The sequence below is a fragment of the Neopelma chrysocephalum genome, unplaced genomic scaffold (assembly GCF_003984885.1).
Source record: "Neopelma chrysocephalum unplaced genomic scaffold, ASM398488v2 Primary Assembly neopelma1_97102, whole genome shotgun sequence".
Taxonomy (NCBI): Eukaryota; Metazoa; Chordata; class Aves; order Passeriformes; family Pipridae; genus Neopelma; species Neopelma chrysocephalum.
Window position 1 is genome coordinate 5,793,002 of NW_020925744.1, and position 19,483 is coordinate 5,812,484.

Consider the following 19,483-nt stretch of genomic DNA (forward strand, 5'->3'; position numbering starts at 1 on the left):
CAACTTGGAATTTTTTTTCTCCTGCACCACTGTGAAAGAAAAGTGTTGAATGAGGGAGGGGGACTCACACACAAAAGAACTAGCCAGCAGTCCCACATTCCAAGCTAATAGGCCTCAGAAGACTGAGGGGGGGGAAGGTAAGATTTTCTTCTCCTTGGTAAACAGCATCCTCACTTTACTTTTGCCCTGACTCAGCGAAGGTGTGTTTGTGGAGTGCGGTGGGGCTCTGGAATTCATTTTGTTTTTGGCCGAGTCATCTGGCTGCCTTTGGCCCCAGTCTGTCTCCATTCTCTAGCACCCTGTTCTGCTCACAGCCCAGGACCTGCCTTGGGTTTCATCAGAGAAGCCAGGGCCATCTGCAAAGTAACCTTTGAGGGAAGAGGCTGCCCCTTCCCTCTTCCATTCCTGTGTTGGCAGCAGCTTGTACCCATCGGTGAAGGGGGGAGAAATCCCAGACAGAGCCAGCCATCAACAGTGTGAGTCCATAGCAAGAACCCTCTTTCCCCTTTTCTCCTTCCCCTTTTAATGATGGTGGGGGAATCTCCATTTCGGCTTCTCCCATGCACCGAGGCCCACACTAGGCGACCACCAGAGCTCAACAGCGCCTCCTGCAGGCCACCATAGAGCAACTGCAGGCTCTGCTCCTGATCCAACAGCACCCTCTCCTGAGCATGGTTAGAATTACACCAAAAGGCAAAAAGTACTGAACTCTTTTTGGTGTAAACCTTGGGTGCAGGATTGTTGTAACACCAACTGACCAAAGGGATGTTCCATACCATATGGGATCATGCTCAGTATATAAAGCTGGGGAGAAGAAACAGGAAGTGGGGGATACTGGAATGATGGTGTTTGTCTTCCCAAGTAACCATCACATGGTAGGGGACCCTGCTCTCCTGGAGATGGTTTAACACCTGCCTGCCCATGGGAAGGAGTGAATTAATTCCTCAGTTTTGATCTTATGCAGGGCTTTTGCTTTCCCTATTAAACTGTTGTTATCTCAACCCAGAAGTTTTGTAGCTTTTACCCTTCTGATTCTGTCCCCAGTCCTGCTAGGGAGGGAGCAAGTGAGTATGAGAAATAAATAACCTTGTTTTATTAAAAGCAAATGAATTTAGTAGGAGGACAGAAGGGGTTGGGGTTTTCCTTTTTATTAGTTCCAAGAGCTTTTTAGGTATACCGTGGAAACAGTAAGGTGGATGGTCCTGTCTAGACCTGACCCCAGGGAACATTTCATGGCCAGGAATAGGGAAAAATAAAAAAAATAAAGATATATCCTCTCTGCCACATGGCAGCCTATTGTGTCCAGGGGGACCCCCTGCACAAAATCCAGGGGGGTACGTCACAATCAATCAGGGGAAAAGGTAGCACCCCCTTCTGGGTCAAGAAATTGCCTTTTAATGTAAAAATCCTATGGTCAATGAATATGTAACAGCTTATGTAACCGGGAGAATAAAAAAAGCGCGATTTTCAAATGGTTGGTGTGCTTCCAGACCCACGTAGCCTTGGAACACCCAACACGCTTCAATAAAAAGCTTCTTGGTACATTTTCCGTGTCGTACAGTTAGTTTTTGCCGTCTTTAAATCTAAGGGAAGAATTTTACCAACATGAGTGGCTGTGAGAGACTGAAAATGATAATGCCTTAAACACTGTTAAGATCACTGAAACCCACTCCCCACCAAAATATGCCTCCTGGATTTCAGGGAATTGGACTGTGAGTTAAGCCACCTGATGGGAAATTGAGATGCGATAAAAGTGGTATTACTGTCTAATCCTCTCAGGTTTAAGAAGACGTAAACAAAGCTGGGAAGAGGCCATAGCCCCTAGATTCGTTCACACACTCTTCACCTCCTGTGAGAGGCTAGACTTAATGACAAAGGTTCGAAAACTCAGCAAGGTGCTTTGCTAAAAATGTGGCTGCCCAGGTGCTGAGGGTGTGTATACCCAACTCAGGCTACAAGCTGGGTGTTAAATAAGATACGGAAAGAGGAAAATCCTGCAGGGTAGAGTAGTGTTTCTTTTTCCTTACACAAATGACTCAGCTGTGATAACTCCCCTCCGGGATGGCACAAAAGCATTCCTGACCTGCAGGTATTCATCTCTGCTGATGGGCCATAGTGGAGTCAACTGCACTGAGGTAATAGGGAGCTGTAATATCTTAGTGTCAAAGATGTCCTGCTATCGAGTATTATTTCATCCACTGTAAAACTCCCTACCCCAGGAGATAACGATACATAAAAAAAACCTGTGGGGCTTCCTCAACACAAAAAGGCTTCTTCTCTGACCACCCTGGGACTTCCCCCACCCCTGACTGATCAAGACCATCAGTTTGACAAGACTGCAAATAGCACTTCTGCATGACTGTGTTCTTCACTTCAACCAATCAACATGGAAATTACAACTAGCAAGTCTCATTGCTGAATCCAACATATGGTGTCTATATGTCTTTCTATTTTCATCCTTTCTTTCTCCTTCTTTTCCTTATAGATTTCCTTAAGTGTTTTTTCTATGTTGTATTGCTATATAGATAACAACAACCAAAATGGCTACATGTCTGTTTTCCTTTGCAACCAAATTGTTCTAAAATAAACCAACAAACTCTATATTTACAAACACTGATCATTCAGTGTCATTTCACTCTAATCTGCCCCAAGGGGTCTATTAACAAGAACCTGGGTTACCATTGCCTTCTGGGGTGGGTTGCAACAGTGGCTACTGCATTACAATTACTAGAAAATCTGTATAAGTAAATTGCACACCCATTTCAAAACAAAATTGTGGTGGAAGTAGTTACTTTGTCAGGATAGCCACTGCTGTTCTGTGATTAAGCCTAGATTTCATTTTAAATTAATTACATAAATTTTCAGTCAAATCAGCCAATATGTAAGAGAGCCATTCTGTTCAGGACTGCTTGCTTTAATCCCAACACAATTGAGGAATTTCCCTACCTCATGCAGAACAGAGAAGAGAAGAATTATTGCAACAGAAGGCAGGCCTTCTGTGACACTGAGAAAGATGATATGCTTTTAGGTAGTCCCTATCTTAAATATGAGGTTCAGAGCAGTCACAATGTGAGTGAAGACAGCTTGGCACTTGATAGATTGCTTTGTCTAGGAGTTTTGCACAAAATGGAAAAGCCAGCTAGAGCGTTCTGAAAAGGGAGGATGTGGAGAAAAGTCCCTCAGTCACTCACTAAATGTGGAAGAGGCAGAACTGAGAAATCATGATCCTCCCATTTAGCTTATGACCTAACTGCTTGACCATCCTTCCTCTCTCCATTTGTTGTATGTGCACCTTTATTCTCCTTTCAAGGAAACTGATTTTGGCAATAGCTTGCTAAAACAGAAATTCTTGTCTGTTATTTAAAAATCTTTATTCTCAGAGCTCAAATTATAAGTAGAAAAATCACCGGTCTGGATGTTGCATGTTCAGTCCTGTCAGCCACAAACAGGTTTTGATTTCTTTCCTAAACTCCTATTGTGCCCTAATAGAGATCTCTGACTTTATAATAATGAGCTGGAAGAAAAGATGCTCAAAAATCAGTCCTAAGGTACCTCAGTCCTCAGTCACTAAGGTCTTCAGATGTCTGTGTTACATAGATACAGTATAGGTTAGAAATAATTCCTGTGTGATAGTGTGGAATTAGGTTATGAATATATTAGTTATATACTTAGGGAATTAATGCTAATGATACATAATAAGTACAGTCTTTGACGAGCATGAACTTCTCTACAACCACCAGCAACATGTGAGTTTCTACCAGCGTTCAGTGAAAATACTGAAGCGTATCTGTACCAGCCTCTGCTGATTGCCCCCAACAGTGAAGGAAAAACAGCCTGTCTCTACTGCAAAATTTTAAGTTTTAGTATTACTGAGTCCAGGGAGAACTTATCTTCAGCCAGGGCTTGTGGACGAGACCTTTGAATCTGAGAAGCCTTTTGTACATCTTCAGTTCCTTCCTTAGCTTTCCCTTAAGTGACAGTGATGGGGACTCAGAGGACCACTCCCCAGATGGGAGTCAGGAGCCTCACATTCCTCATGCGTCCCTACATTGTCTCTTCAAATTGCAAATGCTTCTTAATCGTTGCTGATCCTATCTCAAACTCCTCTGTTTCTTCCTGCTCGAAAAAGTTGAGAATAACTTTAAAAATTTCATAATAATTATTTCTGTGACAGAACTGTTAGTTGCAAGTCAGTTCCTTGACATCCATGGACTGCTGCTGTTTTGAGCCCCAGCTGTAAAAGAGTTCTCCAGCCTTGGAAGTCCCCTTTCCCTGCCAGAAAACTGAGTTTTCTACCCATTCACCTTGGACAAATCTGCTAGAGCTCTCAACAAGAAGAGTATAGGGGAAGTAACATTTCAGTAAACCAAAAAGATCATGAAATGTATGCTTCTCACCATAATATTTACATTGAGATATTTTTAAATCTTTTTTCTAGCTTTGCTACTTCCATGACCCCTACCACAGAAAGTAGCACAAAATAGACAGATAATTTCAAGAGTTTTGCAAAGAGATGCTGTAACTTCCATTTGTATTCCCCAAGTGAATGTGTCCTGCCTGATTTAAACTGATAATTATCAAGTGCACTGCAAAAATGTGATCAGGACTTAGGAAGAGATGAATGAGTAAGAGGAGAAAGATCAGAACAGTGACCTCATTAAAAAATTGGTCATGGAAATACAACTAAAGAGTTGACTCTTAGTTGACTCATATCAGCAAGCTCTGATGAGTCAAATCAGATTCAATTCATTGGAGTCTAGTGAAAAACCCAAATAATTCTTGTGTTGTTTGAGAAGGTGTATTTGTAGTTTTGGGATCAAAAGTTTTATGGATTTTTTTATTATTTATAAGAAGACTGAATCTGATAGTGGAGAATGTTAGCCTTTCCCTTGCTGTGTGATTTGGGATTTGGGCATGTAAGGTGAGACTCAGAGAAACATTTAAAAATACAGCAGGTACATATACATATGCATCATTCATTGTGGCCTAAAACAAACTGTATGATTTATCTTATGACACACTCAGTCTGTGTCATGTGAAAAGGGAGCTTCCTTGAACCCTTTATGTTGAATCAATCAGTCAACACTCCAGAAAAACTGAGACCCTTGTGCCCAACAGTCTCTCGGTGTCCCATTATGGTGACTCTACTGAACAATCCATTGTATCAGAGTTCAACTAACTTGTTCAGGGACATATGCCAACAGAATACTTCAGCTGAATCTTTTATTACAATTTAGAAAGAGAGGCTTCCTGCTGGATCTCCCTACCCTCAACTGAGTATGTTATCTGCTGCCAGCAACTGTTAGTGCCCTTAAGGACTTATGCTAAACAGGTTATGGAATAACACACTTTTTTTAATAAAAACACCGATAATAGAAAATAGTGACAGGCTCAGGTTCAAAGATTTCCAGTACTGGAGAGCAGTACAGAGGTGCCTCTGTGGGTCCTTCTCTGTAAGGGTAGCCAAAAGGATGATGGGCTTCACCAACAAGGGCATCACCAGCAGAGATCAAGATGGCATTATCCCACTCTACTCAGCACATGTCAGGATACACCCAGAAGGCAAATTTCAGTTTTGGTCCCCACTATGCAACAAAGATATGGACAGACAGGAGAAGGTTCAGAGAAGGGCAACAAAGATGATCAGAGAACTGGGAAGCCTTCCATAAGAGGAAAGGTTGACAGAACTGGTCCATCTCTGTAAGGGTAGTTTAGGAAGATGTTTGATTGTGCTTTGGGATGATGATATTGGAGCACTGATATAGGTATGCTGTCTCTTACATATTCTATGCAAACTAAGTGTTGCTACGCCATTTTCAGAATCTTGAAAGTCTTGGAAATTGAGTATTCTAATCTGGACTGCCCACAACTCTGCTTAGGGTGGTAGTGTTATTTCTACCAAGGGAGAAATCCAGGTGGGCAAAACAAGTGAGATCAGTTTGATTAGTCAAAAGCCAGGCAGTGAAATGATTTCTTAAACTAATAATTAGAAAGAACTTAATTTAGAGAAGCCCTTTGTAAGTCAGAACAAAAGATCTTCTCTGGTAATAATAAAGTTTGTATTTATTAAAGAAAAGGAGATGCATCTAATGGTTGTTCACATGTCTAATCCTGGATGTTAAAAAGGCAGTGCTACAGCAGTGCATTTTTGTTCACAAAATGAAACTACTGGCTGCATGTGGAATTGGTGAATGCATTTGCTTATATCAGGACTGACTGCATACACAATTTTGGGTGGATGCGTGCATTCAGTGCTCAGGGAAGGCATACTCAGCTTTTTTACTTTGAAAAACTTCCTCTTCAAGTTATTTAAAATACAAAGTCTATATTAACCAGTGAATTTTCTGTGGTAGCTACAGCAAGAAGTTATATTGCCTTGAGTGAATTGAAAGGAAAAAATCTTTTGCAATCTTATTCAGAATCTTTCATAAATGTCAAACATTTCATTATTGCTAGGGATAATTCCTTGTTTATCCACAAGTATAATATGTGGATATACTGCAATAGGCTTTTTAATAATTTTTCAAATCACCTTGTCTTTCTTCAGCTCTGTCCCCTCTCTTTAGTTTCTAGTTCAAACATCATGAATGCTTCTGCTAACTAACTTTCTAAAGGTTCCTGATAGCATTAACATCAAGTGCAGGGCCACAAATTCTTGGGATGGATATTAGGAAGATTAAAAGGCTGTATAATTTGCCAATCATAATTAACAGAATTAGTAAGTATAAACTATGCCTTTAAGAATTTCACTTGCATTGATTTCTCGAAAAATGAAAATGCTATTTAAAGTCTTTAATCAGAGAAACAGCGAAATCTATACTGATGTTTATTCTGAATGACTGGAAATAATAAACTTGAGAAAATATTGGACTAGATACATTTACTGTGGCTTCAGTGGGGTTATGGAATAAAGAACAGATCTGAGGGTCTTTTGTTACCTAACACCTTAAAACAGTTCCAAGTTTAGGCCCAGCTACCTACCTACTGTTTCAGGGAACAAGTGAATCACAGAAAGTGATGGATGTCCTAGCTTCAGTCCTCTGAAAAGTGCCCCCTTACCTGGTAGTTCCAATTTAGTGGTGAGTCACCAGTGGTTCTGGATTTCCCTTGTATGTCACTAGAGACATCACGAACTAGGAGGAACTGTTGTGATTGGTATGTGTACACACTACAGAAAAGCAAAGAACTCGGGAGGGAGGAACTACCCAACTAAAACAGATGTGCACTCTCAAAAATGTGTTTTCCCTCTGAAAATGTCACTTTCTCGATATTTAGCCCCTGGTGGATCCATTTATTGCGCTCCAGTCCAATTCATTTTAGTTGGTGTTAAACACAGGAGAGTTAGAAAAGCATGAGTAACACTAGCATCATTAAGGATGGAAATGTGATTTGATCAGGACTGTCAGCAAAAGGAAAAAATGTTTGAATGCTTACCACATTAAAGCCAAAAGGTTTTCTTAAAATTGAAACTAGAACTCTACAACATTGTTCAGATAAAGTATATTTTCATGTCAGATCTGCCTTCCTTATTTATTCCCCTCCTGTTATTTGACTAACTGTTAAACCTTTAACTGCAACATCTCGTGTAATTATTTCCACAGGACCCATCCCCCATTTCTTCAGACGGTATTAAACAGAGGTGGGCACATATCTAGGAATATATCAGATTTAAAAAAAAAAAAAGAAGAAGGAAAACAGTTGTTTCCAATCCATGTGGAAAATATGAAGACAAAAATAGGAGATCCTAGGAGATATGCATCTTTTAAAGGTGCAGGGAACAATTTCATACAATGCAAGTAATCCCATTTCTTTTGCCTAGCCCTGCTACAGTTCTCACAGGAGTTCTCTCTATGCTGAATTAGGGCAACATTAAGGTAGATGTAAGCCCCAAGTGGCTGACTATATGTAGTTTATAGGGAACTGGGGCAGAGACATTCCCACTTCTTTTGGCAATCCCTTTTACCTGTTGTGCTACCATGGGACAGTGCTTGTCTGGCATCCTGCCCATGAGGTCCCATTTCCCTGGGGTAATGTTATGAGGGCTGCATTTCGGGAAGAATGGCAATGTGTTTACAAGAGGCATACTGTGCCGGAAAATCCAATCCATAAATTAATTTTGCACCGCTGCTGTCTTACATAGCCATCTCGTTTTCAAGACCATGTTCAATTCCCTTCATATGAGCTCTACTTCCTTTATTATAAGTTTCAACTTGCTAGAAAACTCAGCAAACAATTTTTCTTGCAGCAAGTTTTATTCTAATTAGGTTGGTGCAATTCTGAAATAATTTGAGGTGAATTCAGTGTAGTTAATCCATATTTGCATCACTTTAATAATGATAGCAATCTAGTCAAGGCTTAGAAAACTCTATGTAAAACCTTAGCTTCATTTGTTAATTGATTTGCATGGTAGATGAAGGGTGAACAAGCCATGGTAATAGCCTATTGTCATATAATTGAAAACTATCTTATAAAATACAAAACATGTAACCTGGAGTTATTAATCTACAAAATTATATCACTACCTCCCACCTTCATTCTTTGAAAGCATGTTCATAAACGACATAAAGAACAAAGGGGACAGAGTTAAAAGTTGTCGCTTTTGTTTTGGACAGTAAATATTAATAAGCATTTAAGATGTTGAAATGCCTTAATGTTTTAAACATATGGAAATAGAGTCATATAATCATAAGGGTAATTTCTCTGGAGTTTTTATATTTTTTACTTTTGGAACCTGAATTTTAATGGCTCTCGTCATCCTCAGTTTCCTCATTATGAAGGCTGATTGGTAATATTCTCTAGAGTATCCAACATATGCCATGGTGTTAATCATTTTGCATATGAAGGTGAATGTAACTAGACACTGCCAGTCACATACTCTGTCACTTCTTCTATGACATTTATCCACATGGCTGAATACAATCATGGAATCACAGAATTGTAGAATCATAGAATTGTTTGGATTGGAAGGGACTTTTTATGGCCATCTAGTGCAATCCCTCCTAAAATGTGCAGGGGCATCTTCAACTATGCCAGATTTCTCAGAGTCCTGTTCAACCTCACCTTAAATATTTCCAGGGATGGGACATCTACCACCTCTTTGGGCAAACTGTTCTAGTCTTTAACCACCCTCATCATAAAAGCTCTTTTCTGACTGACTTTTCAATCAGTCTTCCTTTAATCCACTCACGTCAGGCAAGACTTGCCCTTGCTGAAGCCATACTGATTGCCTCAAACTACATCCCTGTTCTCCATGTGCCTTAGCACAACTTCTAGGAGGATCTGTTCCATGATCTTTCTAGGCACAGAAATTAGACTGACAGATAGTTCCCAAGGTCCTCCTTTCATTCGCTCAAAAAAGGGTTGTAATATTTACCTTTTCCCAGACATCAAAGACTTCACCTGACTGCCATGACTTTTCAAATATCATGAACTATGGTTTGGCAACTACACCAGCCAATTCCCCCAGGACTCTGAATCTTGCCAGTTCCCATAGATTATAATTATAGGTTTACAAACACATGTATTGTAATTGTGTATATTCAGGTTCCTCAGGAAGTCTCAGACTTGATGATTTTTTACAGTGGGAGGGATTTTGCTTCTCCTGTGTTGTGATCTATGCACGTGAGAAGTGTGGAAAGAGGTTGCCAGATAAGATTCAGACAAAAAAGTTGTTCAGTATCTCAGCCTTCTGCTCTACTGTTGTTATCAGTTTGCCAGTTGTGTTCATCAGGGACAGTACATTTTCTTTAATCTTCCTTTTCTGGCTGACACACCCGTAGAAACCCTTCTTATTCTTCATGTGCCTTGGCAAGTTCTTCTCCAGCCACATTTTGGAATTCCTGATTCCATCCCTACACAACTAGGCAGTGTCCCTATGCTCTTCCCAGGATACATGATTCCACTGCCTGTGTGTTTCCTTCTTGCTCCTAAGTATTATACAAAACACAGTGCGTATTAGGTACATCTCCTCATGAGAAAACAGTAATGACCTTGACAATTTTGCTGGCTTTTATTGATTTATAAATACTGCACAATGCACTACTCTGAGCAAAAATACTGCTGAGAGGGGTTTTTTCTAAAAGATTTTATGATGACCATTCTTAAATCTACTGTTCTTAAACTGAATTTATAAATGAATGCAAATCCCTTTTTCTTCCTGTGATATAATAGGACCGAAAATATACCATAAAATGTTAAATTGTGTTAAATGGTAAATATCCTGCAATGCTTACCAGTTAAATGGTAAATATCCTGCAATGCTTACCAGTTAAGTGTTGCCTTGTAATTTATCCAGAATCATTTCTTATGAACATGCTTTAGTAGCCACACAGGGATACACAAACTAAATTAGAAGGATTACAAAATAAATGTATAAAAGAGCAAAATAAATAGAGTGACGACACAGGATGCTCTCAGCATTTCATGGACAAAATGTGAGGTCTTAAACTGTGTGTGAAAGAAAATTTAGAAGTTAAAATCACAGAATCATAGAATTGTTTAGGTTATAAAAGACCCTTAATATCATTAAGTACAACTGTAAACCTGACACTGCCAACTCCACCACTAGACCATGTCCCCAGCTATCATGTCTACATATCATTTAAATATCTCCAGGGATTGTGACTGCACCACTTCCCTGTGCATCCTGGTCCAATGCTTGACAAACCTTCCAGGCTAGAAATTTTTCCTAATATACAATCTAAACCTTATCTTGCACAATTTGAGGCCATTTCCTCTTGTCTTATCACTTGTAACCTGGGAGAAGAGACCAACCCCCATCTGGCTGAAACCTCTTTCAGATAATTGTAGAGAGAGAAAAAGTCTTCCCTGAGCCCCCTTTCCTCCAGTCTAAGCAAGCCCAGCTCCCTCATCCACTCCTCATATAATTTATCCTTTACACCCTTTATCAGCTTTGTTGGCCTTCTCTGGACACAGGCCAGTAAACTCGTTGTCTTGTATCATCAAAGATTTAGTGCCATTCATGATGAACTCTTGGTGGGGTTATTAGTAAAAAAATTGCAAAAGTCACCTAAAATTGACAGATAGCCAGAGACTCCAAACCTGCTTCTTGGCATGATCAGGTGACCTGCCTGGTGGATGAGGGGAAGGCTGTGCATGTGTTCTATCTGGACTTCAGCAAAGCCTTTGACACCATCTCCCATAGCATCCTCTTGAATAAGCTGGCAGTCCACAGCTCAGAAATGTGCACTCTGATGGATTAAGAAATGGCTAGAGGGCTGGCCCAGAGAGTGGTGGTGAATGGTGCTGCATCCAATTGGCAACTGGTTACTAGTGGTGTCCCCCAAGGATCAGTGTTGGGCACATTTCCATTTAATATCTTTATTGATGATCTGGATGAGGGGATTGAGTGTATTGTCAGCAAATTTGCAAATGACACCAAGTCGGGGGAAGCATGTTGATCTGCTGGAAGGCAGAAGGGCTCTTCAGAGGGACCTGGACAAGCTGGAGAGATGGTCTGATTCCAATGGGATGAGGTTCAACAAGGCCAAGTGCTGTGTCCTGCGCTTTGGCCACATGCAGCGCTACAGGCTGGGGACAGAGTGGCTGGAGAGCAGCCAGGCAGAAAGGGACCTGGGAGTTTGGATGGACAGGAAGCTGAATATGAGCCAGCAGTGCGCCCAGGTGGCCAAGAAGGCCAATGGCATCCTGGCCTGTATCAGGAACAGTATGGCCAGCAGGACCAGAGAAGTGATTCTTCCCCTGTACTCAGCGCTGGTGAGGCCACACCTGGAGTACTGTGTCCGGTTCTGGGCCCCTCAGTTCAGGAAGGATATTGAGGTGCTGGAGCAGGTCCAGAGAAGAGCAACGAGGCCGATGAAGGGACTTGAGCACAAGTCCTATGAGGACAGGCTGAGGGAGCTGGGATTGTTCAGCCTGGAGAAGAGGAGGCTCAGGGGAGACCTCATCACTCTCTACAACTACCTGAAAGGAGGTTGTAGCCAGGTGGGCCTCAGTCTCTTATCCCAAGCAACTAGCAGTAGGACAAGAAGGCATGGTCTTAAGCTGTGCCAGGGAAGGTTTAGGTTGAATATTAGGAAAAAATATTTACAGAGAGAGTAATCAGACATTGGAATGTGCTGCCCAGGGAAGTGGTGGATTCACCATCCCTGGAGATTTTCAAGATGAGACTGGATGTGTCACTTAGTGCCATGGTCTATTAAGCACAGCAGTGTTGGATCAAGGGTTGGACTTGATGACCTCAGAGATCTTTTCTAACCCAGCTGCTTCTATGATTCCATGATTCTATGAAGAGGAAGGCATTAATGAAAGAGTATAAGGCAGCAAGCTATCCTGTCTGAGCAACTGTTTAAGGACTCAAATATCTGAGTTATTCTGGTTTGTGACAAAAGACTATTCTATAACACTAGGGTTTTAAAATGTCCTACAGAGCCAGTAAGATGTTTCATTTATCACATATTGCAGATAAGTGGTGTTTCTAAGGCTCTTCAGCTTGTATCCAGTCTCTTCTGTAGTGCAAAATTCACTTCATTCATCATTTCCATGCTCATAAAAACAAGAGAAAGAAGTCTTACAGCTTATGAAGATCCTCCTTTTGTTTGTATTGACCCCAGTGGACCCCAAAAAATAAACCTCCTGAGTCAACTATGAGCATTTAACAACTTTCTTGTTGCTTCAAAGGCTCAATGAGACCTGTTTGCCTTTCAAAAGGGCAAATAGAAGTGGGTCTGCCTCCTCTTTTCTACTGAGCTCTCTGTTGTTACAGTGTGTACAAGTGCTGTAACTTAGTTGAGCCTTAGTTGAGTCTTCACATATTTTGTGGGTACTGAGAAGATTTACACAGGTAAAATGTGCATAGTTGCAGAGTGAAAGCAATTTGGCATATGTGCAGAATGTAAAACTGAGGGTGCTTATGGCACTTTCAGGTTAAACCTGAGAAAACTTAAGGAATCTAGTTATTTCCAGAGGCAGAGGGATGCCAAATTGTGAAATTGCATTTTATTGAGTTTTTTCATGTTTACTTAAAGTACTTTTTGTTTGCTTTTTTGAGTTTTTGGTTTCTTTTTAAGTTGGCCTTGAATATTTTAAAATAACTGGAGTTAAAACTGTCAGCATAAGAACAGTTCTGGGTGCATTCCTCCCATTGTGGGGTTCCATTTCCGAAGGCTTGAGGTGGATAGGGAAGGGGTTACTCCAGCTCCAAGGGTTTCATCAGGGTCCTGGACGCATGGAGGGGTTAGGTGCTCACCCCTCCCCCCATCCACGTGGTCCCATGGCAGCCGGAGAGAGACAGCACACGGGACTTGGAGAGGAGGCAAGAGAGCGAGTTTATTGTGGTTAGGGGTTTATAAAGCTCTTGGGAGGGTCAAAAGGGAACATGTAAGGTAAGGGGTCTTACAAAACACCAATCAGGCAGGGAACAGCCAAATAAGGAAGGGGTTAACAAGAGACCAGTGAGAAGACTTCTTGATATCTTCTCAGGACATTCCTGAGACAGAGATAAGAAATGGCCGTGGGGGATTTTGGGAAGAAGAAACATGAGTTAGCAGAGACCACAAAAAAGCCATTTTAAGACATGCTTAAACCACAGTTTTCCCATATAATGCAGCTTTACTGCTACACAGTCATTTCTCTTCATTTTCTAGCATGATGCATAAAGACCAAAAAGCTTGGTTCACACTTTGCCTTCATTAAGAGAGAAGGTCAGAGTCTTTCTTAGGCTCATGTTCTTCCTGCTGTTTATGGGGTAGAGGGGTGGGAGCATATAATTTTATGCTCTTTATTTATTTTTAAAAAGGACCTTGATACTTGTGCCAACATCTTGAAATTGAAATGTCCACATGTCTTTGGCACACCTTAGATCCCAAAACCTCTTTCTCTTCTGCTCACGGGGGAAAATTACGGTTGCTGTAACTGTAGATGATGAACCAGAAGGGAAAGCTGACTCAAACTCTCAGCACTGTTTTTGCTGTGTTGTGAAGGTGACTTTTGCTAGGAGGATTTGTCATGGTCACCAGCACGGAGAAGGGATGTCCTCTGAAGCATTTTGCTGCATTCTTTAAATCCATTTTCACCTCTTCTTTCCAACAGTGATGTCCTTCAAACATCATCAAGGAAAGGAAATTGGGGGTGAACCTGTAGAGGTACTCTCTGACCCTGAGATATAAGGGCATAGTTTACCTATCCAGTATCCCACCCATTATTTTCTGCTGCTGGACAAAGTGTGATTCTGGCTTTACTGAAGCAAAGTGAATGGAACTCTGAGAACTAGTTGCATAATATAGCCAACATATTGGAAAATAATAGTTCATTCAAACTATTCCAAAAAATCTGTACCAAAAATCTGTGTTTCTGTGAGGGATCCAATTAGAAATATCTGATAAAGCTATGTTAATGCACACACAAATTAGTATGACTGTGACATTAAGCCTAAGAGATTATATTTTTTAGGAATGAAACAACAAAGCAAGTCTCCAGTGTTGACACTGCCACGACATCAAATACTGTTATAAGAATCATTCCTTTAGTATTTAGATCACTCTTGTCTTCTCCTCTGAGTGCATTTTTCAAAGCAGATTATGGGAAAGGACATAATTCCTCTGAAATTACTGGCAAAATTCCCACCTATTTCCATGGATAGAAGACAAGACGCTATTTATAATATGATGACTTTTTCCCATTGCAAATAACCACTGTGATGCTCTGCCCATCATTGCATTACACTGAGCTTTTGAATAGATAATGATTCACCAAAACTTATCAAACTAGACCAGAGAAACATGTAGAATTTCTATGGTAGCTTTCATTATAGGTCTCAAAGTCCTCCTCAAAGCATAGGTTAGTTTATCATTTCTCTGTTACAAAAAATGGGGTCCAAAGTAAAATAACTGAAGCAAAAGAGTAAGATCATAGAAGCAAATAATGTGAAGTAGCATTAAGACTGCATTCTTAGCTTTCATACTTCTATAATTTTTACTGGATGTGAAGACTTATTATTCTGTGTTATCCTTATCTGGGCATTAGTTATGCCTCGGTGTTTTCTCTTCCATTTAAAGTCATTAAGTAGATAAAAAAAACAACGAACAGACTGTTTCTGTGTTTTTCAGTGAAACCCAATATATTTAGGCCAGATACTGAACACAGGAGTTGGAGTTTTGCCTATGTATAGGGCATGAGACAGTCCCAGTAGTGAACAATTCCACCAGGCTTACATTAGCACTATTTCCATCCTTCAGTATGAATTAATTTGACAAAATATTTTTTTATAACTAATCAGAACAAAAAAGAAGTTCTGCAAGTGCTCCCCTCTGTGCTCACTCACTTGAATAAAACCCCCTGTTGTCATGAAAAGTACACCAAGGTTACAGAAATACTTTCTAATGAACTAGTTTTTGTGGCAGCATGAAGTCTGGGATCGGATATATAGTGCTATTAGTCTACCTAGTCAGTTTTCTGTTTTATCTGATTTTTGTAAATGTTTAAGCTGGTAATGTAAATTAATTTTTTTTGTCTCCTGTGGTGCTCTGAGAAGCAAAAAAAACCCAAAGTAATCTCAACATCCAACACCGATTGGCAATCAAGCTCCAAGTTTTCAAAATGCATCACATGATTCTTCCTAATGGTGATAAAGGGCTCCAGGAATGGCATAATATTTGGGATTATTGGTCACAGTGATCAGCTTTTGCAAAAGGCTCTGTATAAATAGTGATGTGCGTGTTGATGTGATTTACTAGGGAAGGCAACAATTTTTAAATATATTGTTTTTCCAGTATCCTGTGTTATGCCTAGTCTTATTTTTGTTTGCATTTCAAGGAAATATATAACTGTATCTTGGTACCTAAAAATACATTCCTTTTAGCAGTCACTGACTCCATATGCAGTCTCTCTCCTTTTCTCCACCAAAGCAAGGAAGCAAGGGCCTTAAGAAGAACTAAAAATGTTTTCTTCTTATTAATTCAAGATAGGAATGAGAAAAGCAGGTTTAGGCATTTGAGGTGAATATAAAACTGAAACAGTGTGTAAGAACCCGCCTAGTGCAAATGTCACTTCCAAATCACTGAAGGAAAACAAGATTCCTTGATAAAGTCTTTCATGTTCTGACAAGTCAGTGCTCTTAGAAAGGGCTCAGAAAATATATGCACCAATTTTTCAATCTGTCTATATTACGAAGAAAAAAATACAGGTCAATTCTACTGATTTTGACAGAATTGCTGCATGTTTATAGAATAATCATCACACTTTGACTCTTTAATATGAGAGAGTGCTGACCAGATCCTCTTGAAATAACTGTGTCTTTCAAAAACAGGCTTCCAGATTGCTGGTCTTGTATTGCATGCCAAATCTTTTCCTTGGATCAGCTACAGAAAAGAGCCCTTTGAGACAATTTTTGCGGACAGTCTGTCATTCTGCAGCAAGAGGAGAAATGGTGGGACATAAGTCATGAAAATTATGTGTGAACCAAAGCAAGCAAACCCAGAAGCCTGGAGACAGCAGCAGAAGGTGGAGAACATTCATGGTGAAAGATTCACTTTAGCCAGCCCAGAAGGAAGCTTTTGCTCCTGCATAGATGAGCTTTCTTATGTGCCCAAGGAATAAGGATGTTTGCTGAGGTCCACGCCTAGACTTTGCTGCAGTGTTTGAGACTTTGTAGCCCAGGTCACTGAACAGATATAAGATAAAAGTGATGAGCTGGGGAAACGGGAAAATATGGGATGATGCAATGATGCAATGATGCATTGAGAATGGGCAAGACCTAGGATCAACAGCGCTTGGTGGCATGCAAGAACAGTAAGAGCAAGCAACAAACAGACGGAATATTATTGACCTACCCTGCCATGCTGACATCACCTCCCATTGCTCCCATTGCTTTTCCAACAACTCTCCTCTTTTATATATCTCCAGATTTTATCAGCACTATGACAAACAGGCTGCTAATAATTTGTTCTTCCACTTTCTCCCCCTCCTTTCAACTATTTTTAAATGGAGTGGGTAATTTCAAAGTATTGGATGCTTCGTATTACCTGTGCACAATAGGAATTGTACCTTCTTCCTACCTGCTTGAAGACATACTGGCAGCAGTTGTAAGAATTAGGAGAAACAAAGGCTGAGGAAAGAAACAACCGAAGTTATGTACCACAAAGGAAGCAAATAAATTAACTTTTGATTGATGGACAGAAATATACTGGTTATATGACAGAAACCAAATATTTCTTTCCTCTAATGTTCCACTATACCCCTACACGTGACTTAAAAATTCAGTACAAATAGTAGGATATAACCACAGAGCATTCACAAAAACTACTTTTTGGTGCAATATAATTTGGGGCAAAATTATAACTACTCTTGAATGCAAGATGTCTAGAATGCATAGGGAATTTATAGCTCTTGTAAGCTAATGTAATGTTTTTAAGAGGTTTCATGTTGATGTACACTACTAATGCGCGGACAGTTACAAAGCTGCTGTACCAGCATGAGGACAAGCAAAAAAGTGAGTGGGAGAGCCCCAAGAAGGAGTATTGCCATAACCTTGTTGAGTTTGGGGAGCGAGGGAGATTTGTAAGTCCACTTTGTTCTGTGTGATCAACAAGCATATAAGAAAGGTCAAAAGCTCAAATGCCAGATCTGGCACTTACAAACACAAATGTCATCTTTCTTGGGTGCAAGTAGATGAAGTTACAGTCATAACCTGTGTGCTGTATACTGGGAACAAAGGTGAGAGAGTGGCAGCATGGGTTTGTTTGAATGTTTTCCCTGTGAATACATGCAAAAAGCGAAGTAAAACACTTAGAAAGTATTTGAAATGTCTGAAAGACTCCTGAAATTACTAAGACATTCCCAAAAGTAGATTTTGAAGTTGTACAAAAAGCCACTAGAAAGGACTAACAATTTAAAATTATTCTCAGCATAAGAGCAGAAGTGGAGCAGGAAAAGCTTTGATATAAATATCTGTAAATTTAAGTTACACAAGGTTGTTCGAGAGGTCTCAGTGGCAAGAAAAACCACTGCAAAAAAATGTTTACTCCTGAGTTTGTTCCAAACAAATAAATTGTTCCAGATAGTTGTAAAGAAATAGGACAATATCCACCTGCTTTTTTTACAATATAAAGACATGTTTTGTTTTCATCTCATAAAAAAACCACTTGTAGTTTCACAGACTAAACTCATAATCTCAATTTACCTCGTGGCTTTTAAAAGCTGTGAATGCTGAGAAGGCAGAAAAGTGGGGAGCTGCAAGAACCTTCGGTAATATCCGGCGGAGAACTCAGCAAAGAGCTGGTAGAGACCTTGGCTGTCTTAGACTTCAGGGTGTTTATGCCTTTCCAAAGACCAAACTTGGATTAAGCAAGCAAAATTGAAACCACCAGATATTATATTTTAAGTTTCTCCTCTACCTAGTGTTTGCCTGGCAAAGCATGTCCAGGAAATGGTCTGTGAAGGAGGAGAGGCCAAGATTTCTCCTCCCCAGCTTCCTTAGAAGGAAGCAGGTTACTGGAGATCATGAGGAGATGGTCTGTGAAACAGCACATGAAAGCTCATTCTTTTAGTGTGAATTTTGGCTTGTCCTGAGAATCAAGGATCAGAACTCAAAGGACTACTAAGTAAGTTTGCCAATGACACTAAATTAGGAGGACATGCTGACTCCTTTGAGGGCAGAAAGGCCCTGCAGAGAGAGGCCTCAACAAATTAGAGAGATGGGCAACCACCGATTGTATGAAGTTCAACAAGGGCAAGTGCTGCATTCTGCAGTTGGGAGGAGGCAAGCGGTTCTGTTTATAGATTAGGGAAAAAGAGGCTGGAGAGAAACACTGCAGAAAGGGACCTGGGAAGTCCTGGTTCATGGCAAGTTGAATATGAGTCAGCCAGTGCCCTGGCAGCCAAAAGAGCCAACTGTGTCCTGGGGGGCATCAGGCAAAACATCACAAGCTGGTCGAGAGAGGGGATTGTCCTGCCCTGCTCTACACTGGTGCAGTGTCACCTTGAATATTTGTGTGCAGTTTTGAGCACCACAATATAAGAAAGATATTAAGGTGTTAGACTGGAAAGGCACTTGGGCTGTATCCACTGATGATTTTAGCCAGCTCATGGCTGTGAATTTCAATACTGATATGTGATTTAAATACTGATACACTGTTGAGAATAGTGAAATGTAGCAGTGATAGTTTACTTACATTTTACCAGAACAAAAACTCTCTGCTTATTTAACATTTTTATGTTTCATGCTTTTATTACCATGTCTTCACATTACCTACCTTACAGCGAATAAATCCGGAAATATAAATAACGATTGAAGACACAATATTTGATGGCTAGAAGTAAGGGATTATAAGAAAAAGTCCAGGTATTACTCCAGCTGTGAGACATAAACATATACAAAAGTAAAGCCAGAAGTTTAATTATTGCAAATGTTGCCCCAAAGCAATAAATCCACTTGTGTTTTACAGCCCTGATCAAGGAGCCATAGATTGTTATCCAGTGAAGTGATCCAAGTTTTTCCAATACCTCT

At 40.3% G+C, this 19,483-nt stretch overlaps 1 long non-coding RNA gene across 1 annotated transcript; it reads right to left on the reverse strand.

Annotated features, from left to right (window-relative positions):
• Positions 1-316: 316 nt before the first annotated feature.
• LOC113961229 lies at positions 317-18,978 on the reverse strand. The gene is made up of 3 exons (XR_003532250.1): positions 18,896-18,978; positions 910-915; positions 317-326 (listed from the first exon to the last, which is right to left on the reverse strand). It is a non-coding gene; the product is annotated as an uncharacterized LOC113961229 (long non-coding RNA).
• Positions 18,979-19,483: the final 505 nt, after the last annotated feature.